The sequence below is a fragment of the Mirounga angustirostris genome, unplaced genomic scaffold (assembly GCF_029215605.1).
Source record: "Mirounga angustirostris isolate CCGP_5_RB_7025 unplaced genomic scaffold, mMirAng1.0.hap1 SCAF_11, whole genome shotgun sequence".
In the NCBI taxonomy this organism is placed as follows: domain Eukaryota; kingdom Metazoa; phylum Chordata; class Mammalia; order Carnivora; family Phocidae; genus Mirounga; species Mirounga angustirostris.
This window is the reverse complement of record NW_026991719.1, coordinates 4,339,240-4,359,536: the sequence shown is the minus strand read 5'-3', so window position 1 is coordinate 4,359,536 and position 20,297 is coordinate 4,339,240. Positions and strand designations below refer to the sequence as shown.

The 20,297-nt window shown below is 40.3% G+C and overlaps 1 protein-coding gene across 1 annotated transcript in view; it reads left to right on the top strand.

The window, feature by feature from the left end:
• PUDP (pseudouridine 5'-phosphatase) overlaps positions 1 to 20,297 on the top strand; it is a 160,574-nt gene that overhangs the window by 128,052 nt on the left and 12,225 nt on the right. Inside the window, exon 4 of the transcript XR_010406017.1 lies at positions 13,246 to 14,453. The gene's annotated coding sequence lies outside the window, so the exon portion shown is untranslated. The remainder of the gene's footprint in view (positions 1 to 13,245; positions 14,454 to 20,297) is intronic.

Genomic DNA, 20,297 nt, shown 5'->3' with positions numbered 1-20,297 from the left:
GAAGTAGAAAAGTCAGGAAGTTGCCGAGGGCTCTGATCTGACCTTTCCTTGCACTTTTTGCTATTTCTGTGGTTACATTTGGCTCTGAATTTAGAGTCCTCTCTTGGGCTTCCAAGAAAACATGCATCCTGGATAGCCGCCAGCCCTAGCGGGTGATAAAGACTAGCAAATATGAAATATAGATTTAGAGGTGTCAGAAGAAAATAAATTGGGTTCACATCTTATTTTCTTCTGAATCTGAATGTCCCGAAAGCAGAATTTCATTTCCAGTTTCAGACCCGAGGCAGAGATGGCCTGTTGAGCTCCTATGAATCAGAAAGTTTGCATACAACCTTCTCCTCCAGCTGCAAAGACCCCCGTCTCATCTGTTCTCCAAACAAAATAAAGTTAAGGGCTGGGAAACCTGCTCTGGGACAGTAACTACTTATGCAGGATACTTAGAAAACTGGAAATCACCAACAAAGAGCATAAAACATGTGACTGTCATGTGGGTAGGATGCAATGAATTCAGACAGAACAGAAGAGAGAAGGCTCAGGAGGCATGCATTAAAAAAGTCTGCAAAGAAAAATGCAAAATCCAGCATGCTTGGAGGCAGCAGAGGAAGGAGAGTAGATTAGAAATATAGCCACAAGAAGAATGAACACTGATTTTCCTAAAGAACATCATCATCATCAAGGAACGTTAACCATCAAATTAGGAAGGAGACGCCATAAAGAAGCCAGCTACAGGGGATGGAAATTAAAGATGCAGGGTTTCATTTTCTAACTGGTGTTGATCGTGTGAATTTCTTAACATCCCTGGGCTCTCCTTGCTAAAGGAAAGACAGTTAATACCTATTTCTCGGGGTTGTGGGATTGACAAGTTATATATGTGACAGAAACTAAGAGAAACCACTTAATAACATAAATTGGGTATCACAACCCATGGAAAATGTTCTAGATGGGGCTCAGCACCCTATGCCCATGGGCCAGATGTAGTACACCATCTATGAATGTAAAGAAAATTTCATTGGAACACTATTATGTCCATTCAATATGTATCCTCCACTGGTGTGTTCCTGCTACAGCTGCAGAATCGATTAGTTGAAATAGAGACCATATGGCCCCCAATGCTGAATATATTTGCTGTCTGACCCCTTACAGCAAAAGCTTGCTGACCCCTGGTCCAGAACATCAGTTTATCATTCACTTGGGAATAGAAATGTTTCCATATATTGATCATCTGTTTTGTCTGCTCACAGATGATTTCATTTACTCTTACAAGTTAGGTATTGTTATCTCCACTTTATTTTTGAGAAAAGGGATGCACTTGGGTGTCATTTCCACAAAGTCACATAATGAAAACCAGCGGAGCCAAAATTCTGATTTCAAAGTCAAGTGTACATCATTTCTCAGTGGCATTTTTATTTCATTTTATTCTTTTTTTAGAGAGAGAGCGTGCGCACAAGCAGGGTGAGGAGGGGTAGAGGGAGAGGAGAGAGAGAGAATCTTAAGTAGGCTCCATGGCCAGCGCAGAGCCTGACACAGGGCTCGATCCCACAACCAGAGATCATGACCTGAGCTGAAATCAAGAGTTGGACGTTTAACTGACTGAGCCACCCAGGCACCCCAGTGGCATTTTTATTAAAAAAAAAAATTAAGGACACAATGCAGGAGGAGAAAAATAAAAGTCATCAATTAAATAGAGATTGTTCAGCCAGTTGATGGAAGATGGCATACCAATGAAGAGAAGCATCCAGCCTTTGGTGGTGGTTGTATTCAGAGTTGCAGAAATCCCTGTCAAGGCTCCAATTTCCTCCACAATTCAGTGCAGTCAGGCAAAGGAGGATTTTGGTGTGTTAGTCTCTGTTCATCTTTTCAACTGCACTTCCTACCTCACCCAACCTTGCACCTTAAAATTTGCTAACTCCCAATGAAAGGGAGTTCTCCTATCAACTCACACCCTAAACTCACACATAGACACATACGGTATTTCCCATACTTGTGCTTTCTTCCTCCTGAGAAATGCATAGGCAGGGGTCTACATCCTGAACCCTTCAAGGAGTTGCTTCTTCAAGAGCCCCTCTCCAGCCCCAGATTGAACCCAACGCTACTGTCTGGGCTCTCGGTGCATTGTTTGTCATCCCTACATTGAACACACCTGTCTATTTGCCCATCTATCCCAGTGCTTTGGGGGCACTTCAAGAATGAGGACCATGTCTTTTCTTAGCATGAGGTGCCCAGCTCAGTCTCTAGTTAAGCAAAAATCACTTGATTGGAAGAAAAGATTGGAGGCTGGAAGGCTGGAGATTGGAACCAATCTTTGCAAGTGTCACATCAAAGAATAGATAATTCTGAAAAGAGGAATCAACAGAAAGTTAAGTTGCAATTGCCCGTCTATCTCTCCCATCCAAAGTGCACTCTTTTTGGTTTGACTCTTCCCCTAGTCTTCTGTTAACTGTCGCTAACACCTCCATCAGAACAAGAGGAGAGCTTTCTAAGTTCTAGAGGGGTGGTGGTAGTGGTGGGGGGTCCTCTTATCAGCAGCTGAGGGGATAGCGAGGAGGAGGCAGAGGGAGAGCTCACCTCATTGGAAATGCCACTGCCTCTGGGGTATGTGCCCATGAAGTCATGAGGTGAGAAAAATAGGATTGGTATCCCTCCAAAAAAGGGCGGAGGGTCATGTCGGAGAAACGGCATGTCTCAGGCTCTTGAGTGCCAAGTATAAAGAACATAAGAGTGGAAATAAGAGTAGAAATCTTTGCTCATTACTAAATCCTGGTTTAAGGAGACTTCAGATGGAAAGTCTTGCACTTATCATGGCCGTGCTGATGGTTCCTTATTCACATCGGAGCAAGCCTCTACTTCCCGTGTTTGGCTTTTCTCTATTATACTTTGCTGCCATAGGTATCAGGCTTGGGTTTGTGGCATTGTCTAAAATTTCATGACTACCTCACCCTTTTGACATTATGCTTCTTCAGTACACAACTTGCCAGTGTACTCTTCTCCCCAAGGAAAATATTTTTCTCTGACTCCCACACATGGAGCTGGTTACATTTTTGGCTCTTAACTATCCAGTTGACCACACAAAACCAAATCACTTGCACTCAAGTTTTGGTCTGTCTTTAAGAACTTTTTCTTGCCTGCCCTGCAGGCAAGTATCTTGTTTGTGACCGCCAAAATCAGCTGCTTAGATAACCTGCCATGGCCCATTATTTTCACTATGTATTTGATACATTAAAAAAAATAATTTAAAATGGAAAAAGAAAGTGAGTAACAAAAATATTCTGTTTATACCATCTTATGGGAAGAGAGGAATTTGAGACTGTGGTAAATAAACATAAAGAAAGGACATCTATGTGAAAATAAAAAGATGTTCATCACTGAGGAACATAAAGTCTCTGCATGCCCTGGGTTTACCTCAATGTCACATTTATGTTGATGACATACATTATATTTTATTTTTACTTGGAGATAAAATGGAAGTTTGAGTAACTGCCAAGTTGTTGAGCTTCAGAGCGATGCTATATGCTTCTAAGGACATAATTGCTGTTGCACTGTGTGTACTTGTGTACTTGTCTACTCACCTGGTGCCCAAGTTGAAAATAAAGGCAGTGGAAAGAATATGAGACCTGATCTCAGGAAAAGTCGATCTACTGCTTGCTAGCTGAGAACTTGTGCATATCTCTCAGTATCCTGGCCTCAGTTCCTCAATCTAGAAAGTAAGGGAGCTGGAGGTAGATTCTAAGAATACTTCCCGTTCCAAAATACCCTGGCATTATTGATCCACAGGAAGACATAAAACAATGCCAAAAATAGGAAGAAAGATACAACCAGGCTGAGTCTATTTATTGCCAAACAGCTATCTCTGAGTTTGTGAAGATATGGAAGAGGACAGTAAACAAATTGTTCCAGGAGAATTGTTTTCTTTTTTTTAAACTTTTTTTTTTTTTTTAAGATTTTATTTATTTATTCATGAGAGACAGAGAGAGAGAGAGAAGCAGAGGGAGAAGCAGGCTCCCAAGGAGCAGGGAGCCCGATGCGGGACTCGATCCCAGGACTCTGGGATCATGACCTGAGCCGAAGGCAGACGCTTAACCGTCTGAGCCACCCAGGCACCCGTTCCAGGAGAATTGTAACAAAGGAAATCCAGAATCCTTCCAAGAACGTGGGAAAGCTGTATTCATTATGACATATGCACTTTTTTACATTCATAAGGAGTCAATCTGAAGTAGATTTGATATATGGATTTGATAGCAGCTCATTTGAAAATTGAGGGAAAGATAGTCACATTAAATGATGTCAACCATCTGAAAATTCTCAGTCTTGTATATACAAATAAATGTGATCAAATTTGTATTGCTCCCCCTGCCCCCAAGGACTATTATATCTTTGTATGAAATGAGCAGAGCATAAGATCATTTCTCTAATTGGGCCAATTTGACTCAACAACCAACCAACATGTGCTAGATGAGTCAATACTCATGGAATCGGCAGTCTCATAGGAGATATGAACCAAAAAGTAAAATATTAAAAACATATAAGGGACCCATATGTAACTGTATGGCAATTACATGGAGATAATTAGCATATTATATTTGTTTTTTATTTCCCAATTTTAGAAATAACAAATTTTCTCACTGATCATGTTAGCTATAGATATCTCTGCTTTCCTAACCAAAGCAGTGGAAAACAACAAAGAGAAGGAAAATGTTAAATTTCATCTTTGATGAAGTGAAGAACCATGTAAATGTTGAACCATGATACATGAAGAAAGCCTACCAGTATAAGTAAAACTTGGACAGTGTGAAGGGGAGATGCCAAAGGAGGAGAAACATCTCCAATATGTTCTTCAGAGTGGTGGCAAAACCCCAAAGGCAAAACTTTTTTGGGAAAAAAGCAAATCAGAGATGCTAGGGGAGGATGCAGAAAAGAAGCAGGGAATGCAGGATGAGTCAAGGAAACATTCGGTCGTAACACCTGTGCAAGATGTGTCTACAAGCATGGCATGACAGAACAGAGTTTAAACATGGTAGCAACTCTGTTGTGCTAGTCTTGCTGAGCAAAATGGGTGAGAGTTTTCACTCCCTGCCCCCAAAATTGTGAATTTTGAGGTGGGGAGGCCCCCTGTTAACTGTGAGCAGGGGTGTATTATAATACAAGGTACTGATGGGCAAAAATGCTTGGAGACAACAAAAACAGGCATAGAGTGTGCAAGGCACATGTAATTGGTACTCATAGACAGAAGGAGAAAATACAACAGGAAAAAATTAAAATACGGAAAAGAAGATTGGACAAGAAATGGCAAGGAGGGGCACATAACCAGGAAGGCATCTGAAACCTTTCCATGGGCTCGTAGGAGTATTATGGGGAATTCTCAGAGAGAGGTGTGGCTTTCTCTAAAAGAAAATGCTTAAGATGATAAGAAGAAGTCATTCATTTCCATGTGGAGCAAGAGCAGAGAATGGACAGGCAGTTCTCAAAAAGAAAAACATGACGGGGCAATGGCAAATAATCCTAATGGATACAAGAAGGCTGACATTTTAACAAATTGTGATGACCACAAAGAAGCCCTCTAAAGGAACTCAGAAATTACAAGAACATGGGCCAAATATGAGAGGATGGGCACAGAACCAATGAAGGAATATAAAGTCTTTGCAGAAATTTTTAAGAAAAGTATTAAGACGTCTTAATCTCAGGGGTACCTGGCTGGCTTAGTCAGTAGAACATGTGACTCTTGATCTTGGGGACATGAGTTCCAGCCCCATGTTGGGTATAGAGTTTACTTTAAAAAAAAAAAAAAAGAAAAGAAAAAGAAGAAGTCTTAAGTCCAGAATGAGGTAAGGCATCTAAAACTATGAAAGATATCACAAGAGTTTTTGAGTTCACACTATAACTAGAACATAGAGAGAAGATCTCACTTTGTGTTCTATAGGATCAGTTAGCTAGACAAAATATGTGAAGCCTTCACAGGTACTTCTCTGGATTCACTGAAAATTATCCTCTAAATCTTTCTCTCACAGGGCCCAGGTAGTTAAAATTCTCTCTCTCTCTTTTTTTTTTTTTCTTTTTTTTTAAAGTAGGCTACACGCCCAGCATGGAGCCCAGTGCAGGGCTCAAACTCATGACCCTGAGATCAAGACCTGAGCTGAGATCAAGAGTCTGACCTCTTAACCCCCTGAGCCACCCAGGCGCCCCTCTCATTAATTCTTTAGGGCTGCCACTGTCCTTTCCATCTGCTGATGTTCCTCTTACTGTCTTTTCCCCAAAGCCACAGTATAGTTTAAACAGTCATTTCTGTTTGCCAATTTAATGATAGTCCTGGAGAGAAGGATATATATTCTTTTGTTGTTTAAGGGCTTAACTAATCATCATTAAGGGGAAATATATAGGCTATAGTAAACTTGGGAAATTAAAAAAAAAATGTCTCCATCCTGTGATAGCTAACTCCCTCTCCTTTACTTTGGAACACTTCACATCTGTCCACCTTCTGCAGACATTTGTCTCTTTAGGCAAAGTTCACACTGTCTTTAATCCTTTTTGAAGCACAGATGGAGGGGTTTGAGAAACAAATATCAGTTTTTTACTGACTTCTTCCCTCAAAAAGGCCACTAATTCCCAAAGTAGAACAATAGGTGGTATTTAGCTCTGCTCAAGTAACTGCTTGTACTCAAATAATGGACATTTTGGGGGAACCCTTGCAGCTTCCTGTCAACAAGCTTGGTGGTTGCCCTATGTAACACCAAATTTTCCTTGGATCCTTGTTTCTAAAATTATGTGATGGCTGTGGTCTTTCCACAACTCACCACAATTAACTACAATAACAAAATGGTCTTAATTTTAAAGATTTCCTCTCATAATTCTTTATCATTTTTCATTTTTCTATTTTCCATAATTCTTTTTCATAATTGTTTCACATCCTCTCTGTTCTCTGATTTTTAACTACTGCTCTCCTCAAAACGAGCAAAAACAAGCAAGCAGTTATTAACAGAAAACCCCAGAATAGGATGATTTTGGCTGGCCAAATTGGCCAAAAGATGAAGAGAACTACCAATAATTATGGTCTTTCACAATATCAAGGGGTTCCACAGAAAGAACTCTAAATTCCAGGTGTTCCATCACCTAAATAATTATAAAAACCATTGATGAGTTCTTTCATAGCAAGACAGAATCTCTCTAGGACTTTTATTTTCCTTCCTCTGCTCTGTCATTGAGAATAACCTGCAGACAGGTAATTGTGAAACTAACATTAAGAGGAACATTAAAATCCCAAGACCATGAAGATGTTAGAAGAGGAAACCAGTTGTGGAAGAAAGATTTTCTAGCCTGGATAAGCTGCTTCTCAAATTTGTGAAAGAGCTTACAAATTGTCTGGACTAATTACCATTGGCAATGTTGAGAAGTCATTTATGAGACAGCAGAAATTTCCATCCAGAAAACTGAAAGTGAACAAATGTTCTGACTTTTCAAAGACCAAGAAGATGAATTGCACAAATGTGTGAGCAAGAAAGATGGGGTGTTTGACAATGTCAAATGCCATGAAGAGGTCAAGCAGGAATAGCTGAGAAGAGGACCCTGGATTTGATGATTAGAACTCACTTGAGATCACCAAGAAAGCAGTTTAGCTCTGAGAGAACATGAGCTTAATGTCATCCCTGAGGATAATTTAGAAACGGATTATTTTAAACACTGGTCGGTGAACACTTAAATTAGAAAGTGGAGGCCACTATGAGTCAGGGTGGGCTCATTATGAAAAAATCATGCCTGACTAAAATCATTTCACTGGACTGATAAATTCAAGAAATGCAGTAGACCTGAAGGATAGTATCTTCATTTGAGCAAAATTTTGACAAAGTTTTGTAATCATAGCTTTGAGGACTGGGTGATGATACAATTAAAATCAGGTTAAAATTATTGAAATTAATGATTAAAGGATAGATGTCCTTGGGGCGCCTGGGTGGCTCAGTTGGTTAAGTGACTGCCTTCGGCTCAGGTCATGATCCTGGAGTCCCGGGATCGAGTCCCACATCGGGCTCCCTGCTCGGCGGGGGGTCTGCTTCTCCCTCTGACCCGCTTCCCTCTTGTGCTCTCTGTCTCTCATTCTCTCTCTCAAATAAATAAATAAAATCTTTAAAAAAAAAAAAAAAGGATAGATGTCCACGTGGAGGGTTGTTTCTTCATGGTCTCTCCCTCGCTTGCTTGTTGGTTCTCTCCCATGGACCATTTTAATTAATGATTTGGATGAAGCAAAGGATAGCCTGCTGACCAGGGTTACAAAGTAGAAACTAGGATGATTAGCTAATGGATTGAGTGACACACTTGAGACCGAAATAAACCAGGGCTATTCCTGGGCTGGATCAGTGGAATGAATCTAACAAGATGGAGACTGATATCAGCAAAGTACTTGGTCAAATACACCAGCCTCTCAAGTACCAACTCAGGGACACAGAGCTCAACAACTACATAATCAAAATAACCAGACATTTTAATTGACTGTCAAGACAATATTAGTCTTCAGTTAATCCATCTAACAATAACAAAAACTTGTCTAACTTCACACAATTATAATGTAAATGAAATGTTGGGGGCGCCTGGGTGGCTCAGTCGGTGAAGTGTCCATCTCTTGATTTCAGTTCCGGTCATGATCTCAGGGTTGTGAGATTGATCCCCACCTTGGGTTCTGTGTTGGGTATGGAGCCTGTATGGGATTCTTTCTCTCCCTCTCCATCTTCCCCCTCTCCTCACTCCCCTCCCCCACTGTCTGTCAAAGAAAGAAAGAAAAAGAAAGAAAGAAAGAAAGAAAGAAAGAAAGAAAGAAAGAAAGAAAGAAAGAAAGAAAGAAAAAGAAAGAAAGAAAGAAAGAGGAAGGAAGGGAGAAAGAAAGGGAGAAAGAAAGAAGGAGAGAGAGAAAGAAAGGAAAGAAGAAAGAGAAAGAAAGAAATGTTGAACATGGTGAAAGTAACCCCAGTTTGGACCCCACTTTAGGTGATTGCATTTGTTAGAATAATACAGAGCATGGTAACTACTTAAAAATATTCTTTAACATTTATTTAACAGAATTGTGCAGTTTTGTCCCAAGCACCGAATAATATGTTTCCAGAGAAAGACAACTATGGTAGTGAGGAACCAAAAGGTAGACACATGGATGAGTGGAAGAAAGAGGAAAGAAAGAAAGACATGAGGTCCTGGTGGAGATAGGGAGGGGGATATGGATTAAAGAGGAATAGTGTAGAGGGACAGACCTGTACTTGAAACTTTTTTGATGATTCATGTACTTGGGTAGCTTTTTTATATTCTGTATCCAGACTTCTGAGTACTACAGTACCTTACCAACGTCAGAACCTACCTCATTACACACCGTGCTTTCCCTTTGTGGCATTTCACACAACAATAATTCAATAACCACGTGTGTACTTATCTCTCTTCCCCTCTAGACACTAAGGTAGGTCCATGGGAACATGCACTGGGTTGGTCTCTTTCATCATTGTATTCTTAATGCCTAGTATATAGCCATACATAAGCATGTGCTAAGCACTCTGTAAACTAATTTGAATTAATTTTTGAGCATTGCTCAGCAATTCAAATACTTTCCCACAAGGTGGAAATTTTTTAAATAGAAAATATAATGAAAAAATGTATTTAATGTTAGCATGTGAATGTTGCAGGCTGCAAAGGAAAAATAAGTTCTCTCATTACAATACATAGAACATTTATGAAAATTGAACACATACTTCATAAAGCAAATTACCAATAAATCTCATCAGGCTGGTGTCATATAAGTCACGTTCTCTCTTTATAATGTATTAAGTTAGAAATCAAGAACAAAGACATAAATAGAAAACCTCCATATTTTGAATTTTAAAGCACACTTTTTTTTTAATTCATGGGTCAAAAAAAGATCATAATGGGACAGAAGATACAGATAAACAATAATACAATACACTTTAAAAATGGGAGAGACTGTAGAGAAGGATCTAAAGGGAAATTTAAAATTTTAAGCGTTGATATTAGAAAAGAATGTAAGATGGACATCAGTGAGTTGAACATCTAGCACAGGGCATCAGGGAAAAAACAACTGATTAAACTTCTCCAAAGTAGAAAGAATAAAATAGTAAGACTGAACAACCTCTGGTAAGATTGATTAGGAGAGACAGAGAATATGACATATTCTATCTATGAATATACTATCAGAATAAAAAAAGAAAAAAATACAGACTGCCAAGATCAAGAAGACAATAAAATGATAGCATTAACAACTTCACACCAATAAATTTAAAAAATGTAAATTTTCAAAATCCTAGAAGGATATAACTAACTTAAGAAGAAACGTAAATTTTAAAAACTCTCAGGCCTATGCCCACATGGTTTTTATATGTTGATTCTAACAATCAACAAATAATTCCAAACCAATACAACTCTTCCAGAGACCAGAAAAATAAGAAACTTATCTCAGCTCATTTTATGAGACTAGCTAACTTTAGTAACTAAGTTATCCAAGGAGAATAACTTTTATTAAATCTAGGAATGAACATCTTAAAATAGCAACAAAACAATCTACCAACATATAAAGAATAATAATCACATCATGGGAAAATTTGGTTTATCTTAGAAATACAAAGCTGGATTAATATTAGAAAGATCAGTCCGTTAATCACCAGGAAAAAACCTATATGATCATTTTAATAGATTAACAAAAAGCATTTGATAAAGTCGATATTTATCCCTGACTTTCTCTTTTGAAAAAGATCCTTACCAATTAGGGATAGTGAGCAACTTTCCTACTCTGATAAATATCTACTTAAAACAAAACCGAGTTGAGGGGTGCCTGAGTGGCTCAATCAGTTGTGCTCTTGATTCTTGATTTTGGCTCCAGTCATGATCTTGGGGTTGTGGGATCGAGCCCTGCGCCCAGCTCCACACTCAGCGGGAAGTCTGCTTCTCCCTCTCCCTCTGCTCTTCCCCCTGCTTGCTCGCTCGCTCTCTCATAAACAAACAAACAAACAAACAAATAAATAAATAAAATCTTTTTAAATATTTAAAAAACAAAACTGAGTTAAAATATATTTAATAGTGCAAAGGTAAAAGTATTTTTGTGTCTGGGTGGCTCAGTCGGTTAAGCGTCTGCCTTCGGCTCGGGTCATGATCCCGGGGTCCTGGGATGCAGTCCTGCATCAGGCTCCCTGCTCAGCGGGGAGTCTGCTTCTCCTTCTCCCCACCCTCCACTTGTGCTGTCTTTCTCTCTCAAGTAAATAAATAAAATCTTAAGAAAAAGAATGCTTTTTATTACCACCTCTATTCAGCTTCGTATTGGACATACGAACAAATAAGAAGAAATTAAAATAAAATCTGTGAAGGTTATAAAGGAAGGAGCTGTTATCCTTCAGAGCTTATTCATTGTCTACCTAGAAAACCTCAAACCTCAGAGAATACTTAGATAAATTGTTCAAACCAGTGAGAAGAACCTGAAAAACTATTTATCAGAGTTGCTGGATACAACGTAAATATTCACAGTCACTTGTATATTGGTATATTGGCAACTACTAAACACACATTTTTAGAAAAGACCTTTCACAGAGGCACACAAATATAAGGAATTAGTAATGAATAGAATAAAATTGGTGAAAACACTTTATGAGGAAATTATAAACACATATTGAAAAATAATAAGATAAAAATAAATGAAGCATTAAACATAACAGTAATACCAATGTTAGAGAGTGCCTTTCTCCTTGAAGCCAAAACTGCTGAGATCTCTACTTAGTCCTGGTGTGTCTATAACTCCTGGTTTGCAGCAGGGACCAGGAAATGCCCTAATCTGTCCCTAAGAAGGGCTAGCAAAGCAGGAGACCTGATGCTATGTTTCATCTTTCAATAAAACGGTTGTTAGAACATGTACAGTTTAAAACACACGTTAAACAATTATATGCAGACACTGCATGTAGGATCACACTTACCCAATCAGTTTTTTAAGCAAAAGAGTATCTCACGCATGATTACTTTGGTGACCCTATTTTTTTATTAATGTATTTTTCACCCTTGCATTCTATTTCCTACTTATGCCTTTTGTACCTACAAAGTGACCCCCATTACAAGCATATGCCTCTTTTTGTCCAAAGTGATAGCAGCTTAGTTTTCACTTTTATTTTATATCTCCAGGGATTTTGGGGAACAAACTTACCAAGGATCTAGAACCCTGTAATTTGTAATTTCATTCTATTCCCTTCGCTAATATGTCTAGGAAAGGCTGAAGAGAGCATCTTATTTGCTAAGTGTTATCTAGATATATGTGCGGGAGGGGCGGTAACCAACTTTGATTAAAGAACTAAGCAAAATATAGGAAGGTACTTCCTAAAGATCCTGCATCGTATTTATTTTGAAATATTTTAATCACAGTACGTTGATTTTTCCTATCAAATGCCTGCTGATTTAGCTGCAAGGAGACATAATTTGGAAGATAACACACATATCATATACTGTCAGAGAACATGACATAAATTATTATAACATTACATTTTATACTGAATATTCAAGGATATAATGCCATGAGTCTTGAGGCTTTATTTCTTGTCTAACAATGCTTATCCTCCACCTGTTCCTTGATATGTGATCGTGGAGGTGTCTGCTTTGAGCTTCTCTGGATCTTTAACAAGCAATCCTATTTAGCAGTTGTTCTGAGGTCCAAGCCTGGACATCTGAAGTTCAGAGGTCATGAGGTCAGTGAATGGACTTGATAGTGGAAGGTGGACACAGTTTTATCAAGACACAGGAAACCTAGATTGTGGAATACAATTCACATTTTCTGCTGTATCAGAAGTCTTACCTTTTTGCTCATGGTGACTTCTTAGTTCTGTCATGACTAATCATCCCAATCTGTAAAAATATTCCTTGGCTAAGATGGCCCAGAATTGATTCTTGAAAGGTTTTTTTTTTTCTTCTTTTCTTGTATCTTCTTTGCTTTTCTTTTGTTGTTGTTTTGGGTTTTTAATCTGAGAGGCTCTGAGAGGATCATTGTCATTCATTTTTTCTGTTACATAATCTTTGTTTAAACATCATTACCAACATCTGACCTAAATTGAGCCAACTATTGCTGCGTTCTCATTCCTTAGTGGTGATTTAAATCTGGACAAGGGTACAAATTTATTAAAAATTAATGAAGACTACAATTAAACCACTGGCTACTTTTTTTATTCCCAAATGTTAATGACAGAGGGAAAAACAAATCCATGTTTCCATTCTTGATTCATGTTCTCCTCTCTTTTCTTTTAGAAAGAACTCTACATGGTATTGCCCGCTGAAGATGGAATTCAACATAAAAACTATCTTGGGCTCCACTAAAGACATCACTGAAGCACCAAAAGGCCTCCAGGAGGTAGCATCTTAGGATATACAGAGGGTTATAGTGTATTCTGCAGAATTGGGTTTGAAAAATGAAGAAGGTAGATGGAGGTTAAAGTAAGTTTCTCTCCTACTGAAAGTTTCTTGAACCCATGGCCATCAGCCCATTCACTGAATGCTGCATGTCCTTGAAGCACCGTTGACTTGCTTCTTGCTGCATGAGGATTCATCAGAGAAATACTGCTTCATGACAGCCTGAGACTCTGGCCCCCAAACTTCAGTGTCCAAGCTCATGGGAAAGATGATGCATTTTGCTAGAAGAGAAGGTTACCTGGGCCTGGAACCCAAACGCATTCCCAGAAGTACTTTGACGTCTCCCTACCAAATCCATGGTCACCATATTGCAAAATGATGGTGCTCACATTCATATTCTCACTGTGGATCCCACACTTTTCTCATTGTGCTGACTTCCTTTGCTATGGTGGACCTTTGCATGGTCTGGGAGGATAAGGGCCTCAGCACTTTAGCATCAGTTAGTAGAGACTCTTCCTCCTCCTCCTTGCCTTCAGTTCATCAGATCACTAACCAACGAGCAGCATCACATGGAGAGCACCAAGCAAAGGTCTCAGGTGGCAGTCCCTGGGATGTTCTAGCTTTGGTGTTCCTGAGAGTTTGCAATTAGTTTATATCCTTTGCCTTGATGATCAGAGGGTCCAAAATCATAACTTCAAAGTGCGAGGAAAGAAAATAATACTTTATCCAATGACTGCAGTAAATGCAGTCTGGTGTCTCAAATTTAGTCCACTGATTATTCTTCAAACCAGAAAAGATGCGTGTCAACATAGAAATGGTCTTTGTTATGGGGAACCAATTCCATGACTGCATACTATTGATTCTCAGTCACTGAAGCCAGTTTCCTATTTGTGGGTCAAGGATGTCTTGCACAAAGCTCTCTCCTGTAAGATAATAGCAACTAATATCTTAGTATCTACAACTGGAAGTCTTGGTATGAAAGTTTCTATGTCTCTTAGATGAGGGGCAGCCTGTGGTTTCCACATGGGATCCAGTTCTTTCTGCCCATTTGTGGAGTGACTTGGAGAACAGGAAGCTGGTTTGCTGAAGGACCACTGGGCAGAGAGGTAAGAAAGTCCTCATTTGTTTAAATGCAAGCTTAACTATATATAAATATAGAAAAGCATGTAGGAAGATTTCTTTTACAGAGCACATTTCTGTTGCCTAGGATATGAATCCTTAAAGTCTTTCTAGGTAGTGATTGGAATTTACAAACAGAATCTTCCCTGTTTTGCATGGCTACCTGTGCGCCAATGTTTGAAATGCTTTTCGAATCATTAATTATTTTGTTTGTTTTCCATGCTCAGACAATCAGAGGGGAGGGTTTTCACCTTGATATTTTGGCTCCTAGAATGGTAGGCACATGAGAAGCTGTAATTTTCTTCCAGAGGGTGTAAGGTGGGTTGAAATCTCTAAATAAACCATAGTAGGATGTCCCTTTGTTGCTGTATTGTTCTTTTAATGGAACCTGCATTCAGAATTCTCTGAGGAGGTAGCTGAGAGAATGATGTTTAACCTTACTTCAGGAGGGCTATTCCAAGTCTCCTTGTGTGCATTCATGCCGAGAATTATACCAGGAGCCACACCACAGCTGCAGGGGCACCATCGACTGTAGCCTGTGTGAATGGATCCACCAACCCACGCCATTAGCTTGGACCACCATCTTGTCAGGGGTGTGACCTTGACCCTTGCAGGGGCCAAATCTAGGAATTTCTCTGACATCTCTTGACCCCATTCATCCTACAAGTTTTTCTCTCTTTTCTTTTAGTCTACCTTTATGGATAAAAAGTTTGGCTTGTTAAGTTCGTGTCTCAATTAGATCCTGGAAATCTGAGTTTGCAGCCACATGGAGAGCACTGACTATTCCCTTCTTTGAAAACATGAATAATTATTCTCTTGGGCAGTTTCATTTTAGAAGATGAATGCAAAGAGGCCCAACCCAGACAGCCTAGCCTATTCTGCATGCCATCATATCCCGCCCGAGTTACAGTCTTTCTACTCTGAAGTTTGCCAGAGTCCAAGGTCCATCTGCCTACGGGCCCACTTCCCACCGATAGGAGTCTCCAAAATTATTTTTTTCTGCCAAAAAGAAATATGAATTTCAAGAGGCCTTTTGCACATACCTTCATGCATTCTACAACGTTACGTAACACAGAGTAATTATTGTATAAACTTTTAGTTTTACATAACAGCATACCTTCCAAAACCTGATCTTACAAAATAGCTACATGATTCATGAATGGCAGCTCCATTGTTATGTAGTGTTAAGTCAAAAATCTATTGGTAAGAGCTACAATAAAAAAGATCTATTGATAAAAAAAACTTTTAACTGATACTTTTTTTTTTATTCAGATTTGCTTAGACAAAGGGAAGTACTCTGTGTTTAGAAGCATGATTACGTCTTCAATCTTACCAGATACAGTAGATTGTGTCCCACAGTTGTACTAGGGTTTAAGGGCTAATTAGCTTCTGCAAAGAGGTCTGTTCCAAAGAGCAGGTGAGATCTGCCTTTATTCGTAGAATGGGCCTTCCGTGGGGACATTTCTTCACACCCACTTGGTTGCTCACCAAGAGAGAGTCAGTCTTGGTGCAGCCTCCAAGAGACAATGACACATGTGGGCTTGGTGGAGGTGGACCACCAGGCTGTCCTGCTGTCTACACACAGTGAGATGCAGTGCCTACACCCATTTTAGGAACAAATGTCTTTAGGGGAAATTTATGTGAGCAGCAAGGTTTAGAATCATATACCTCACCGTTTGGGTGCTTTTGGAACCATTCATACCTGCTCTGCTCATAGGGACCCCACAGCCTTCTCCTCACAGGTGCTTTAGGAACAAAGCTGTCTGTTGTTTTTAGGAAAGACAGTCAGTGTATTTGGGGAGTTGCTGGTCTCAGTTAATCCTGGAGGTGAGTCGACTACATTGGCCACTACTGATATGTGAGCAAGATTTTGGTGATGATGAAGGATAGTCTATTGGACATACAAGGCATGAAAGAGATGGAATCTGATCACCCTTTACCCTCCACTCCTTGGACACAGCCCCATATTAAGCCAGCCAACCCCAGCCTTACAGGTTGATGGATAAATCAAACCTCTCTCTGCAGAGGATGGGTTGGCACCACCATTGGTCTACGGATCGTAGACTCTAAGCTACGGTTAGGAGATTCACACCTTACCTTCCTCGAATGTCAAAACCATGTCATAGATCTGGAGTTCTGTTGTTCAAGGGACAGAAAAGTCAGTTCCCCTCAAATGTGTGGGGATCTTCATGGTAAGATCTCTCCGCACTCTGCCACCAGTCCAACCACATGGGACATCCATATAAAACTCATGCTTCCAATATCAGTTAAGTTTCTCTCTTTCTTTTGTCTCCTAAAAAAAACAAATTTCAGATGGGATTACTGAATCAATGCCCATATCCTTGATTTTGGAGTAAAATAAGAACTCAGGTCTTGGCTTTTTGTCGGGACAGACTTGGATAGCCCCCCAGCGATCCGTTTTGCAATACATAAGTAATGTACTATTCAATGTACTAGATGGATAATCCAGAGATAATTTGCTTTTCCTCTCAATTTCTTGGTTTCTTCATCTTTAAAACTGAGATTATAATGCCTATCTCATGGACTATGGATGGTCCCTTTCAGAAGGTCTGGAATCCCCCAAATACCAGAGACTGCAGCTTTTTCAAGTATAAAGTGAGAATTCTATACTCTGATTTTCCCAGGAGACTCAGAAAAAAGACCCTCTGCCTGAGAGTTTCCATGCCGCTTGTTTTGAACCTAGAGCTTTTTCTTGGCTCCAGGGTAAAGCAACCCATACTCCAGAGGACCCCATCTAGAACACAGAGTTTATTCACCCACGGGTGTCAGAACACACTCAGAATTACAATGATCTCAGGCCAAGGTAAACATATTCCCAAGCACCTGGAGTTCCCCTACTGCCAGGGAAAGCAGCTAAAGCAGCTACTCTCTGTAAGTGTGAGAGTCCTGGGAAGTAAAGTTCTCCTGACCTGCAATTGGACTGGGATAGTCCTTACCCTTGACTGGACATGAGCGTGATGTGGGCAGCTTGTTCTGAACATTCTCAGCTTGAGGCTGCACCCCACATTAGTAACCACGGTATTTCTGGGGTGGGACCCTGGCAGCAGTATTTGTAAAGCTCCCTGGGTGATTCCACTGAGACCATAGACTAGGGCTCCCCACATCCCTGCCTGGGAGATGAACTCATCTGGTCATCACAACTACGTCTCCTGAACTCTTGGTCCCCACCATCCTCCAGGCTCCTGACCCAGCCTCTCACTACTCTTCTCCGTCTGGGACATCTGTTCTACAATGAGCAAACACTTCCACGTTTTCAACCTTTCTTCCACTGCCTGGCTCTTCCCGGGGGCCACCACTGCCCTCCAGTGCTCTCCCAGGGACAGCCATAGATCTGGACCCTGAGAGGTTCACGGGAGTCGCACTTACGAATTCTTGGTCTTCTCCCTTCAGGATCTGCTCCTTCATTCCTCTCCAACCACCTCCATGGCCACACCCTGCATCTAGTCTTCGTGCCATACTAACACCTGCCTGAACTCCCCACTGCACATATTCCTCTCTCTGATGTACACTTTCTAGTGTTCCCATCAGATGAACCCTCCTTCCCTTGGGAAAGCTTTCCCTCTTGTCTTGCTTGGCCTCATTCCCCACATATCTTATTTATCTTCTTAATCCTCTAGCTGATCCTCCCCTGGTATCTACCCATTAAAGGGTGTTCTCATTTTCAACCCTCTTTTTGGGCAGCGACATCCAATCCTTCAAAGACAGCATTAAGTGGCCCTTATAGTGAGACCCATCACAGAGCATTCAGATAGCCTATTTACTTGTGGTTCTCCCTGCCTGAATTAATCGGGTTCTCTAGAGAAACAGAACAAATAGGATATCCATAGATAGAGATATAGAGATACATAGATATAGGTATATATATACCTATCCATCCATAGATCTGTCTATCTGTAGAGAGAGCCAGAGATAGATCTCCCTAGATAGAAAGACAGACAGGTGCATAGGTGTATCCAATATATCTTTGTCTATACAATGATAACTGTAGTTCTATTGGATCTATCTATTTATCATCTATCTAGAGAGACCTATACTATATAGATAACTATAATTCTATTGCATCTATTTATCTATCCATCTAGAGAGATCTGTCTCTGTCTCTGTAGACAGCTATATTTGTATTTCTGTCTCTCTCTCTCTCTCTCTCATTATTTTAAGGAATTGGCTCGTGATTGTAGGGGCTGGCAAGCCCCAAATCTTCAGGGTAGACCAGAAGGCTGGAAATTCAGCAGGGATTCTATGTTGCAGTCTTGAGAAAAAATTGTTTCTTCTTTGGGAAACTTCAGTCATTGCTCCTAAGCCCCTCAAATGATTAGATAAGACCCACCCCGGCCCCCATCCACTCCCCACCCAACCACATTATGCAGGATTTATTATTATTTTTTTATTCTTATGTTAATCCCCATACATTACATCATTAGTTTTAGATGTAGTGTTCCATGATTCATTGTTTGTGCACAACACCCAGTGCTCCATGCAGAATATGCCCTCCTCAATACCCACCACCAGACTAACCCATCCTCCCACCCCCCTCTCCTCTAGAACCCTCAGTTTGTTTTTCAGAGTCCGTCGTCTCTCATGGTTCGTCCACCCCTCCAATTTCCCCGCTTCATTCTTCCCCTCCCACTACCTTCTTCTTCTTCTTTTTTTCTTAACATATATTGCATTATTTGTTTCAGAGGTACAGATCTGAGATTCAACAGTCTTGCACAATTCACAGAGCTTACCAGAGCACATACCCTCCCCAGTGTCTATCACCCAGTCACCCCATCCCTCCCACCCCACCCCCCACTCCAACAACACTCAGTTTGTTTCCTGTGATTAAGAATTCCTCATATCAGTGAGATCATATGATACATGTCTTTCTCTGTTTGACTTATTTCACTCAACATAATACCCTCCAGTTCCATCCACGTCGTTGCAAATGGCAAGATCTCATTCCTTTTGATGGCTGCATAATATTCCATTGTATATATATACCACATCTTCTTTATCCATTCATCTGTCGATGGACATCTTGGCTCTTTCCACAGTTTGGCTATTGTGGACATTGCTGCTATAAACATCGGGGTGCACGTACCCCTTCGGATCCCTACTTTTGTATCTTTGGGGTAAATACCCAGTAGTGCAATTGCTGGATCATATGGTAGCTCTATTTTCAACTTTTTGAGGAACCTCCATACAGTTTTCCAGAGTGGCTGCACCAGCTTGCATTCCCACCAACAGTGTAAGAGGGTTCCCCTTTCTCCGCATCCCCGCCAACATCTGTCCTTTCCTGACTTGTTAATTTTAGCCATTCTGACTGGTGTGAGGTGGTATCTCATTGAGGTTTTGATTTGGATTTCCCTGATGCCGAGTGATGTTGAGCACTTTTTCATGTGTCTGTTGACCATTTGGAGGTCTTCTTTGGAAAAATGTCTGTTCATGTCTTCTGCCCATTTCTTGGTTGGATTCTTTGTTCTTTGGGTGTTGAGTTTGATGAGTTCTTTATAGATTTTGGATACTAGCCCTTTATCTGATATGTCATTTGCAAATATCTTCTCCCATTCTGTCGGTTGTCTTTTGGTTTTGTTGACTGTTTCCTTTGCTTTGCAAAAGCTTTTTATCTTGATGAAGTCCCAATAGTTCATTTTTGCCCTTGCTTCCCTTGCCTTTGGCAATGTTTCTAGGAAGAAGTTGCTTCGGCTGAGGTCAAAGAGGTTGCTGCCTGTGTTCTCCTTTAGGATTTTGATGGACTCCTGTCTCACATTGAGGTCTTTCAACCATTTGGAGTCTATTTTTGTGTGTGGTGTAAGGAAATGGTCCAGTTT